Raw genomic sequence first — 12,921 nt, forward strand, 5'->3', positions numbered from 1 at the left:
GCTTTTTTTGTAGCAGGAACTCCTTTGCATGTTAGGCCACACACCCCTAATGTAGCCAATCCTAATGAGTTTCTGGTATTGGGTGTGGCCTATTATGCTAATGAGTTCCTGCTGGCAGTGGCCAACTCAGGAGCCAGCCGGAACTCCGTTCCTGTGCGTTCCTGCCCAAAAATAGCCCTGCACACAAATATAGCATTTAGTAATAAGTCCATTTTTTTAAAGAAAATTTATCTGCTGCCTGTCCAGAGACCTGTTTGTGGTGTCCTACAACTACAACAAATAATAGAATCAGAGTTGGAAGGGTCCATACAGTCCTTCTAGTCCAATCCCCTGCTCAATGCAGGAGCAGCCTAGAGCATCCCTGACAAGTGCTGCTGCTTAAAAACTGCCAGTTTACTAGGTAGCTGATTCCACTGTTGAAGAACTCTTACTGTAAAAAAGTTTTTCCTAGTATCCAGCTAGTACCTTAATCTTACTGTAAAAAAAGTTTTTCCTAGTATCCAGCCGGTACCTTAATTTAAACCCATTATTGTGAGTCCTGTTTTCCGCTGCCAACAGGAACAGCTCCCTGCCCTCCTCTAAGTGACAGCCCCTCAAATACTTCAAGAGAGCAATCATGTCCCCCCTCAGCCTCCTCTTCTCCAGACTGAATATTCTGAAGCCCCTCAGCCTTTCCTCCTTTAGGTACTCTTATTTAAAGGTATATCCTTGTCTCCATTTCTTATACATTTCCCTTTTCTCCCTTAGCACATCTCAGAGTTCTCTGTTCATCCACATTGGCTTCTTGGATTCCCTACCATGTTTCCTTCTTGTTGGAATAATGATGGCTTGAACTTGCAAGAGCTCTTGTTTTAGGAGAGCCCACCCTTCACTTGCTCCTTTCTCTTCTAGTAGTCTTGCTCATGGAATTATTCTTATCATGCCTCTGAGTTTATAAAAGTCTGCTGTACTGAAATCTAGCATACACATGTGGTTTTGAACTTCCTTGGTCCTCCACAGCAAAATGAATTCTGGCAGGACATGGTCACTTCCCCCTAAGGTCCCCACCGCCTTCACCCCATCTAACATCTCTTGCCTGTTGGTAAATATTAGGTTGAGTATGGCTGAGCCCTCGTAGCTTCATTCACCATTTGATAAAGGAAGTTGTCAGCCAGACAGGTAAGGAACGTGTGTGTCTGTGGACACTTTGCAGAGTTTGTCTCCCAGCATACATCAGGGAAGCTGAAGTCACCCATAACTACCAGGTCATGTTGTTTGGATACCCTGTCAAGCTGTTCAAGGAAGGCAGCATCTACCTCCTCATCCCGGTCAGGTCTGTAGCAGACTCCAACCTTTCTTCCTTTATCCTCACCCAGATACTTTCCACTGGGTTGTCACTCTCCTCCTCCAGTAGTTCCTGACAAACAAACCCTCTCTTCATATACAGTGCCACTCTGCCTTCTCTTCAACCCTTTCAGTTTTTCTTGAACAACTCGTATCTATCCACTACTACATTCCAGTCATCGGAATCATCCCTCTAAATCTCTATAATGCCTACTAAGTCATATTCCTCTGTTGGCATTAGAAACTCAAGCTCTTCCTTCTTATTGCTCAAGCTTTGAGCATTGGTGCATAGACACATGAAACTCCGCACCCTTGGCTCCATTAGACCTGCCCCTGCAAGGTGGGCCTCTGTTATTTCCTCTCCTTCATTTCAATCCCTATGTTGGTTGTCTCCTTCCCCTTGTGGCATCAATTTAAAGCCTTCTTGATGAATCTCCCCAGGTTTCTGCCAAACACATTCTTCCCTGACCTTCAGGTGAAGTCCATCATGTGCTAGTGGTAGTGAGAAAATGAGGCAGGAAACACATACCCCACTGTGAGCTTCTTGAAGGAAAGATGGGATAAAAATGATTTTATTTGCTCAGTTTATACCCCGCCAAAGCAGGCTCAGGGAGGCTTGCACAAAATATATAACACCTAAATAATAATTATAATAAATTAAACAATTAGAAACAATCATAAAACCTTCTAAAAACAATCCAGTATCGTAAAGTTGCTAGTAAACAATAGATCTATACTAGTTATATTTAGAGATGGCAGTGCAATCCTGATGGTATATTCAGAGGTCTTTCTTAGTGATCAGCTCATTGATCTATTTGTTTATGCAGCAGGCACAGGCTGTTGGTGGTAAAACCAAGGGACAGGACTCTGTACATTGGAGGCGGCTCCTTGATTTAAGGCCTGGTGGAAGAGCTCTGTCTCTCAGGCCCGGTGGAACTGTAAAAGGCCCTGATCTCTTCTTAGATGAATAGACATGGTTTCTGCTGGGCAGAACTAAGCAGTGCGGTCAGATTCTTTGGAGTGTAAGAGAACTGACCAAATGGCTACCTGAGCCAAAAGGGGTAAAGTACAACAAATTAAAATGTCCTTAACTATTAATGGGATCCCCAGGCTAAGAGCCACAGGGCAAGAGCCAGAGCAACAGCAGAGGGCAGGGCCTGCAACCAACTCCTCTCTTAGCAGCAAACCAGCCAAAAAACACAGAGAAGCAACCAGAAACCCCTCTCCAGCAGGCTCGAAGCACTCACTCCCCCTCACACAGTTTTCTCACACAGCAACCTCAGTACTCTCACACAGAAACACAAATCAACAGAGCCATTCAAATAAGCCCCCCCAAAACCTAACTGAAGCCATAATAACACACATATAGCACAATGTAAAATGATACAAATAAAGCAATCCTCAGGCCAGAAGCAGTTCATAAAACCACTAAAAGAGATACAATGCCTGAGTTAAAAGCCTGAGTAAAAAGGAATGTTTTTGCTAGGTGCATAAAGGCATGAAGGTAGGTACCAGGTGAGCTTCACAAAACGCAAGCCAAAGGTGAAGCACCACCACTGGAAAAGCCCATTAATAACCAAGCCTTCTTACCTGTAACCTACTTTCCTGAAGGTCAAAGTGAAAAGTTGGACAGGCTCAACCTTGTTTGCCTATTAACCTTTGGCAATATGAAGCAATATCCTGGGAGGAGGGCTTAGCCTCGAGGAGCACTTGGGCTTCCTCTGTTCCTCCCCCTCTGCATCCCCATGAAGAAAGGATGGTGTGGTGAGCAGGCCAACTACACCCACTTTCTCCGAAGTATAACTGAAGTAAACTCCAGTGTTGCGTATGCTTATTGTAAAGCAATACCCAATGAAATCAGTGGTACTTCTATCAGAATAAAGAGTATAGTTCTTATATTCCAGTATCTCTCAAGTTGTTACCCAAAGAGGCAGTGTCCTATTTAGTTGGGGGAATTAGCTTAAGGAGACCTTAACATAGAGTTTTCCCCTCAGATGGCTGTGGCCCCGCCCCCAGCATGCCCGGCGTCATCACGTCACCTCCGGCTGACGTGCACGCCGGGTAGGGTTGCCAAATTTAGATCGTCCGGGAGCGGGGGGCTCCCGGACGATCCCGGGCACGTGCGCACGCGCGTCACCCGGAAGTGACGTCGCACGCTGGGGGCGGGGCCACGCGATTTGAGGGGAAAACAAAGAGTTTTCCCCTCAAATGGCTGCCATTTGAGGGGAAAACTCTTTGTTTTCCCCTCAGATCGCGTGGCCCCGCCCCCAGCGTGCGACGTCACTTCCGGGTGACACGCACGTGGGGGTGGGGTTTCCCCGGGCCCCGATTCCGGCGCACCGGTAATCGGAGGTCCGAAGCGGGGGAATCCCCGCCCCCCCGGCTGCATTTGGCAGCCCTAATGCCGGGATGGGGTTTCCCCTGGGGCCCAATTCCACGGTGGTGGAAATCAGGCCTCCAAAGCGGGGGGGGGGGAATCCGCCCCCCGGGGGGACTTGGCAGCCCTATCAGAGAGAGGAGGGGTCTGACTGATAACAAAGTTACATCTGCAGTTCAGCTTTTTCTACTCTCTGTGCAGAGCTTAAGTACAAAGCAGCAAGTGTGGGAAGTTTCTTGGAGAAAGGGAATATAATCATCCTGGAACAGGTCAACCAGAAAGTTCCATCCCTTCCCTCTCAGGAAGAATACCAGCAGTGGGAGATCAGCTTGGCCCTAACTGCATGTAAATGCTGCTTGACTTTATCAGATCAATCTCTCTTTCCTACATTTTTCCTCCATTCCCCTCTTGTTGTGTATCTTGTCTCTTAGCTTGCAAACCTGAGGGCAGGACTAGTACTTTATTTTCTGCAAACGCAACCCTTGCCATTAGGATTTTGCTACAAGTTTAATATATGCAAACCACGGCCTTCTCTGGGGAATGTTCAGTAGACACAAACCCAGGATGAAAGAGAGGCTCCTGAGTAGTTCCAGTTACCACAGGGGCAAGGGGATGCTATGTCAGGGACCAAGAGGGAAAGAAGGAACAAAGTCACAGGTGGGTAAACAAAGAACAGAGATAAGAGGACTTGCACAGTGAATCCTGGAGGGCAAAGTAGATTAGTGAGAGAGCTCAGCAGCTGAGAGATTGGCTCCAAACTGAACACCAACTGAACATAGTGAGGGAATAGTGTTTGATGCCTGCCGGAAGGCTGCAAGCAACTGTATCTCTGAAAGTGTCTGTTTATGCATGTAGTTGTTTTTTTGAGGAAAATAGAATCCATTTGTATTTTCTGAGGTAAACTTAGAAGTTGTCTTGCACAGGTTGGTTTGTTTATTTAGTTAATAAAACATTTTTCATAGGTATTGGTTTAACTAATGCTTGCTTTCTCTGTTTCTGACTTGTGTAGAAAAAACCAAGCTTGGGTGAAAGGAGTGAGTATAGCTTTCTGGAACAATCCACACAGTTTGTGTTTAAACAACCTTCCTTAGGGAAAATGAAAACAGAAAACTGGGAAGGAAAGATTAAAAATAGTAAAATGTTATATCTCTCTTCACTGTAATCCACACAATGGCTATGCTTTCTTCACAGCGATCCAGACAACGGTCAGCTCCAGGCTGGATTACTGTAATTTGCTCTATGCTGGGCTGCCCTTGACATTGAATCGGAAACTCCAGTTGGTTCAAAATGCAGCGCTGTGTGTTCTTACGGGGACACCTCTTTGAGTTCATATCCAACCAGTGCTCCGCCAGCTGCATTGGCTTCCAGTGGAGTACCGAATCCAGTCCAAGGTTTTGGTATTAACCTTCAAAGCCCTGAGAGATCTGGGCCCTACATATCTACAGGACTGCCTTTCCTGCTATGTCCCTCAAAGAGCATTACACTCATCTGGACAACAGCTGTTGGTGGTCCCCAGCCCAAAGGACATCTGTTTAGCCTTTTTGGCTCTGGTTCTAGCCTGGTGGAACACTCTCCCAAGTGAGATCAAGGCCCTGCGGGATCTACTTCAGTTCCACAGGGCCTGGAAAACAGAGATGTTCCACCAAGCCTTTGATTGGGGCGATGGGTGTCTCATAGTTCTGGCCTCCTCTGCTCCACCCCCACCCCTCATGATTTAGTTTATTCAGTAATTGTGGGGGGTGTTTGGGCACAGCCCTTTTTAATCTTGGGCATTTTATAGACCTATAAATCTTGGTATGTTGAATTATGTTAAATTATTGAACTGCAGTATGTTTTTATTGTTTTATTTGTGTTTCTAATCTGTTGTGAGCCACCCTGAGCTCTGCGTGCAGGGAAGGGCAGGATAAAAATCCAATAAATAAATAGATAAATTGTTGACTGCAATTTCCGTTATCCTCCAGTCTGTCAAGGTGTTAAGGAAGTCTTGGTGGGGTCTTCCTACATGTACCTTCTAGGACAGTCTGTCCATAAAATTTATGATCATAAAAAGCCTTCCTGCCCATCTATACTTGGTCGTTGATATCAATGGCATAATTAAATTAGGTCAGCTAGCCCAGTAATTCTCGAACCTGAGGGCCACCATTTTGATCTTTAAAAAGTGTGTGGCCCTCACACCATTTCCTCCTTGTTTACCAGCATACGCTGCACAACCCTTTTTAAAAAGTGTATATACCAAGTACTGCAGAAGTTTCTTCGTTGGCTTATTCTCAAAACAAAGCAATGAGATCCTTATTAGCTACACTTTAAAACAATGTCTTCCAACCTGTGGGTCAGAACCCAAAAGTGAGTTGGGAAACGTCTGAAACTGGGTCGCAGGCCAGAACACCTTAATGGTGGCTCCTGCTCTGCACATTCTTCTCTTTCTTTTCTCCTCACCATCTTCTCACATTTTCATTTCTCCTCCAACTTTGTGACAATAATGTGAGGAAAAAGGCCGTCTGGCAACCAGTAAAAATACTGCTAGCCTACAAACATTTGAGCCCCTCACATATGAATTTAAAACCAATTTAAAAATCCCATGTTCTTGGATTGTAGAATAAACACCCTAGAATTACAAAATCAGCACCCTGGGGCCCAGCCAATGTAATGGGCTTCTGTTGAATCTGTGAAAGTCACATTTGGAAACCAGCTGGCCTGCCTGGTTCCAGTATCCTCTGGGTTTTAAAAATTGGTTTAAGCCATGAATGGTTGTGTAATGATTCCTTGTTTCTGTGTGTGTGTCTTTAAAAGTTTGGTTGCATGGCTGTGGTAGATAGACTAGAGTTGTTGAGAGAGGCAAGTGTGGTATGATTGGTGGTTGACAGAGAGGGGGAGGAGTTTTGGAAGTGAATCTGAGTGGATGAGTATGTGAGTCAGTCAAGAGTTTCAGTTAGATGTTGACAGTTGATGTTCAGTAGACAAGAAGTTCTGTGTTGAAGCAGTTAGAAGCTGACAATTGAAGTTATTCAGTAAGAAAGAGAAAGAGAGCTTAAAGCTGAGTGTATAGGAAAAGTAAAGTAAAGTTTAAGTGAAGAGAAGTTAAAGGAAAGTCTGTGTGTCATAACAAACTGGAGTGAATCAGTGAACATATATGGCATCTAGATGAACAAGTGTTACAAAGTTACACAAACAGATCCCTGACAGTGAGGGAGACGATTGTGTGTGATACCAAAGCAATTGTTCATCATTTACACATTACTAGTTACATTGTACCACCCTCTTATTTAGTAGTTATTTCAATAAATCCTCTTTTATCCAAGTTTATACCAGCTCTGAATGAAATACTTCCCAGGACCACATAGTTCCTCGTAAGCCTTGAACTCGGTCTACCAAACTAAAAAGAGCAACAGTAAAAGCATAAAGGTTTGGAAATCCTTAAAATTTCCTGGTGGCAGCAAAATCTATCCAGTTAAACATAATAAAGAGAACTCTTAAAGGGAAAATAGTCCTCCCCAATAAGGAGGATGTCACAGGTTGTTTTCTATTATAAGCACTTCCCTGAATCTCTTTCTTCTGTTCAATAATTGCCTGAGCATTTGCTAATCTCTAAACACCAACTGTCCTGAGCCTCTTTTACAGTTTGAGAAATGAAGTCTAGCATCTTTACCTGTATTCTGAAGTCAGGTCTACAATATTTTGTTCTTTATTTCTTGAAATCAATGGCTTTAGAAGGGTGTAATTACTTAGGATGACACTGTTTTATAGCCCTAGGGAGAAATAATCTGCAATACAGTCGTGTCATTTTATATATTTTTTTGAATTGGTATGTTTAATTTACCACTATACCTTCCTTTTCTCTTCTAGTACCTATTTCAGGACTAAGCCTGAAACTGGATTTTTACATAGACGATGGAACACATACCAGATATTCTCTTATTTGGGGTGGTAGCAGTATTTGTTTTCTGTCCAGATGGATATGTAGAAGCACTTTCTAAGTTTAAGAAATACCATATAGTCTTTATATCTGGAGAATAGAAGGAAGTATCCTTAACCAAATTATGCTTTTTCTGTCTGGCTAAGCAGTATGTTCTGATGACTTAAAATTTGTTCATGGCATTAACTCTCTTTCACATAGGACTGATCACTGGTAGCAACCCACATTTCCCTTTTACGGAGTAGAAATTACAATTGCCTTATGAAGTAGTTGTATGGATGGGTCTCTACCATAATGGCTGCCTTGCTGTTTAAGATCTGGCATAGATTGGCTTGGAGCGGAGACCTTCTTTCCATGTGTGCTTCTTTTTGTTCATTGTAGAGGTGGGCTGCTGTTGCAGAGTGCATTTCCATTGGCACTAGGTGCTTCTGCTGGTGCAAGAAGACCATTATTTTTTAAAGGAGCCCTAAATGCCAGCGCTAAGTGACAGGAATGTGCTCAGAAGCAGAGGACCAGCTCTGCAGTGGAAACAAAGGTACAGGGTGCGACTTATTACTTTCTGAAAATTTCATCATCTTTCAGGTAGTGGTGGTCTTAGTTTAGAGGGTTCTTAGTAGTGGCCTCCATTTAGTGAATATGTTGAGATTCACTGACGTAAGGATTTTAGACCTTTTTCACATGGGTTTTTAATCAAAATGTTTGTTTAGAGAAGCTTTTTATGAGAAGTGGTCCTGCCTGGTTTTAATGATTGCTATATTTGTTTTTCTGCTTATGGTCTCCTTTGAAAGTTTTTATTAGCACATTAAGATTATATATTTTTGGTCTTATTGCTGTTCTCTGCTATTAAAACACTGTATTTTTTAAACAAACTAAAACTTCTGAAAGAAACTTATCTAAAGCTTTATCAGACTTGCTGCTCAAAACAGGATCTAATCTAGGTATAATTTAAATGTGAAAGTATTGGTTATCAAGATAAGTTTGTCTGCTATATGTGAGGCATCTGGAGGATGTGTTTTTTCATTTGCCATAAGTATCTTAGCTCAATTACTGTTCTAACTACTTGAAATTGAGCATAAAGGTTAGGCAGCATTTGCTCAATAACTTTCATGTAAAGGGGAACGTTCTTTCCAATTTTCCTGTCAATATAAGTATGGATAACATTGCATAATTATTTTCACCTCTATTGGATATCTCTTATAAACAAGCTCAATTCCTGTTATTATATCCATGAGATGTTCTTTGGCTTGCTGTTGCTCTCCTTGATATTGCTTGGATTATAAATCTAGAAGGGTGTTAGATTGGGCTAATAGAGCACTGATAGATCCATTATCTCTTTCAGTGATAGGCACATCGCTCAGTTCAAGTAAAATTTGAGGATGATTCAGGAAGTCTAAAATATGGATTTGTTCAGTGGAACCCATTCTCTTGGGTTTAATCTGTTTTGCAACATATTCCCTTAATCTTTTGTCTCTAAAAGATAAGGATCCACAAAGACTTATTTTTGTACCCTGTAAAAAATTGTACACGAATATCCATCCAAACTCCCCCTCCCCATTTTTGGTCACAGGTCCAAATATTGGGAATCTAACTTCTATGCCTAAAAGAGCCCTCGATTGCCCAGCTCAGTTCCAGTATCTGTCAGATTTGTCTCCTACTCTTCCTCCAAAGTGCTTGTGCATGATTCTTCTTTCTTCCATTTTTATCCTTGCAATAACCGTGTAAAGTACGTTAGTCAAACAGAAAGTGACTGGTCCAGGTCAGTCAGTCTGAGCTGGCAGAGTGGGGATTTAAACCCTGGTTTCCCCAATTCCCAATCCTAGCCTGACACTCTCTGTATAACACTGTTTTTGAGTGTGCAGCTGCTCCATAGTCCTCTCCAAGCTGATGTGCTCCTGGATGTTGCCAGGCTGTTCCCAGGCTGAAATGCTCCAGTATAGGAAACAGAATTGGGGTGTGTGGGGCGTGCATTTGTCTCCAGTTGCTTCTCTATATATACTGGAGTACTTAAATTGGAGATGGCTAGTTGGGTGGACAATTCAAGTCCACTGGATTTTTTTTTAAAAAGTAGCTCCTGTCTAGGAGAAGCAGCACTTCCATCAAGATGCTCATGGTGTCTCTGGCCAGACAGATGGCCTTACTTGAGATTTGAAAGTGTTCTGCAGTGGCCTGTGTCTTGGCAAACTGGCCTGTTCTTTCCACAAGGCCCCCTATCCTATTAACTATCCTATAAAAAAATCATACCCTTCCTCCCAAAGCTCATAGCAGTTGTTACCCAAATTGCCTCTAATTATGGGGAATTATGATCTTACACAAGGCAATGGGCAGATAAGGGAGTAAGCATCTATGTATACTGTGGTCCCACTGCTTCCAGACACACCAAAAACTAGGTGCAGAGACTGATGTCAGTATAAGATGGTTTTGTTTACTGAAGGTATTTCAAACATACAATAACACAAGCACACATGCAATTATACAGCATCTAAGAAATATAGATAGAAGAGGACAGCACATTCGCATTAGCAGGATGTTCTGTTGATGGGCAATACTTTACCTGTCCGCAGTTAGATGGAGCGAACCTCAGAAAAAGGAAGGGGACTATGGGGTGTTGGGGAAGGGTCGTGTCCTGAACCGGCAGGGACACAAGAAGACTCTGGTTGCGCATCCAGGAGTCAGAAGCTTAGGGAAGGAGTGGGGTCAAGGGGGAGAGAATGCAAGAGAGCAAGCTGATACTGAGTGCCCTCTTTTATAAGGAGCTTGAGGGGTGGGCTAGGCTTGGTCACCTTTCTTGGCACACCTCCTGCTGGTACATCCCCAAAAATATGCTGACTGGCACTGGGGTCGAAGGTCTAAGGGGGTGGACAATGTTGGACCTAATGAAAAACTAGTCTGGACAGTGGCACCTGATGAGATTATGACTCATGCGGCCAGAGCCATTGTTCCCTTGTTGTCTGATGGCTGTAGTTTCAACTAGGTGATGTATTAGGTAGGAGAAGAGAATGTTGCCTATGTGCAAGGAAGAGGACTCTTCATGGAATTCGAGTCCCCTGTCTTCCGCCCTGGCATGGCACCTGCCTGACTTCTCAGTGCTATACATGACTAGGGAACTGGTCCATTTTACTGCAGGTAAGAGGGCTGGTAACATACAGGAACCATAGGCACATCATGTCACAGGAAGGCTTCCTTCTTCTGGGCGTGTGTCTATAACTGGCATCACTTGGAGTCACCTCGCAGTTCAGTCCCTTTTGCACACAACTAGCAAAGTTCAGGCGTTTATCACATATGAGTTCATGAGAGCGCCATAAGAGCCTTATAGGGCAACACAGTGTTCATGGTTCTCTCTCCCCATTTTGCCTTCGCAGTAACACTGTGAGGTAGTTTAGACAAGAGCAAGAGAGAGTAGCCAGGGAACTTCATGGTTGAATGGGGGATTTGGGTCTCCCACATCCTAGTCCAACACACTAACCAATGCACCACACTAAAGAGAATCCTATTTAAGCCTGATATTGCAGATGTTGGAAGCTCTCTGGTTGTAGGGCTGTTTTTGGATAAAAAACTAGTTTTACTTGCTGTTGGGTGGTGGTGTTTTTGTAGAATTGCTTGTGTTTAAGATTGCTTTGTTTTTAAAATCTGTTTTGTGACTCCTGTTAGGAAATGAAAAGTGTAAATATGCTGAACTTTTATACTGCCAGTTTTAGTATTTTTCATAATTTGTTTGCAGTTTGCTTGTTATGGGAATGAGCAAACAGCTATGAAGGCTGCTGATTTTATTTTATTTTTTGGTGCTCATAAAACAATATGATTGGCTATTTAACTGGTCAAAAAAGAGTTGGTCGGTGAACCCATCAAATTAGATAATTACCTTTATTTAGAACAATGAAACGTAATTTAATCAACAGCTCTGATATTTTTACTCATCACAGAGAACAAATCTGATAGCTGCCATTGTTAAACTAAAGGCATTCAATATAATTTTTAACATATTTGAATAGTTCCTTTCTCTGCCTGTCATCGGAAAACACCAGGATCAGCATAAGGATTGTACCCATTAATGACTGACATCTTTTTTTGTTCTGAACTCTTAAAATATATATAGTTTTTAGAAAGTTTAATTGTCTCACAATAACAGTTACTGAGTTTTGTTTGTTTGTTGTTAGCATAAGGATCAAACCTACTGATCAGAGTATCTCTTTTTGTTGTTCTAAATGCACTTAATACTTTAAAATACCTAGTCAAATGGTCAAACTTTTTTCCCCTTCAGGTCAAGTATCTAAACTGTGAAAAAGAGGAGACATTTCCTTTGGCTCAATTGGTAGGCGAGGCCTAGAGTTTAGAAAAAAAATCATGTAAACACAAGCTTTTGTGGATACTGGATCTGATGGTTTTGTGGAAGCTTGGATTTGTATGGTACCAAATGTTGGATTATATAGAGCATAAGAGTTGAAGAACAGTGTTACGTTAACAGAAAAGCATATGAACTGCTTCTGCAGGGTCGTGGTATACTTCATTTTTGGTTAGCTGTTTTTCTCTTTAGATGTTACATTGCTGTACTCTAATGTAACTCTCACATATATCCCAGAGATGTATTTTCCCTGAATGGCTCAGCTTCCTACTGCTGAGAAATAAGAGAGTAGATTTGCTGTGATCTGGTAGCAATAGATGCGAGCTGAAGGGATGCAACTTGAAAAATCCCTCTGGTGGGATTAAAAAAATATTTTTTTTTGAGATGTGAGCTCCTGTTCTTTAAAAATAATTATTATAAGCATTGTTCTATGACAAAAAGGATAATATTAGCTTATTTAGGTGAAAGAATGTTGTGTAAATGTGTATTAAAGAGAGGCTACAAAATCCCAGACATTCTTTTTATTTCTTGGCCAGAAACACCCATAAACACCCTCAGCTGTCAACTTCAAAGCTGTTTACAAGAACTTTGTTGTAAACATGACATAATCTATGACCGTCTATTCCATTGTTTTCACATAGAAATCACAATGTTATGCAATGACTACTGAGGTATTTTCAAGAGCCACATCAAGTTTTTGTATTTTGGTGTTATATTTTTTTTTAGAAGAAGAAGAGAAGAGATTGGATTTATACCCTGCCCTTCACTCGGAGTCTCAGAGCGGCTTACAAACTCCTTTCCCTTCCCCTCCCAACAACAGACAACCCTGTGAGGTAGGTGGGGCTGAGAGAGCTCTTTCAAGAACTGTCTTTTCAAGGAAAGCTCTTGTCAGAACTATGGCTTGCCCAAGGTCATCCAGCAGCTGCAAATGGAGGAGTGGGGAATCAAACCCAGTTCCCCCAGATTAGA

At 42.4% G+C, this 12,921-nt stretch overlaps 1 protein-coding gene across 1 annotated transcript in view; it reads left to right on the top strand.

The window, feature by feature from the left end:
• The window catches only part of LOC107125689 (potassium channel subfamily T member 2), a gene marked incomplete at its 3' end in the record, with an annotated part of 217,220 nt that overhangs the window by 16,103 nt on the left and 188,196 nt on the right, over positions 1-12,921 (top strand). The gene's annotated exons all lie outside the window — the stretch shown is intronic.

The sequence above is a fragment of the Gekko japonicus genome, unplaced genomic scaffold (assembly GCF_001447785.1).
Source record: "Gekko japonicus isolate JY-2015 unplaced genomic scaffold, Gekko_japonicus_V1.1 scaffold2303, whole genome shotgun sequence".
In the NCBI taxonomy this organism is placed as follows: domain Eukaryota; kingdom Metazoa; phylum Chordata; class Lepidosauria; order Squamata; family Gekkonidae; genus Gekko; species Gekko japonicus.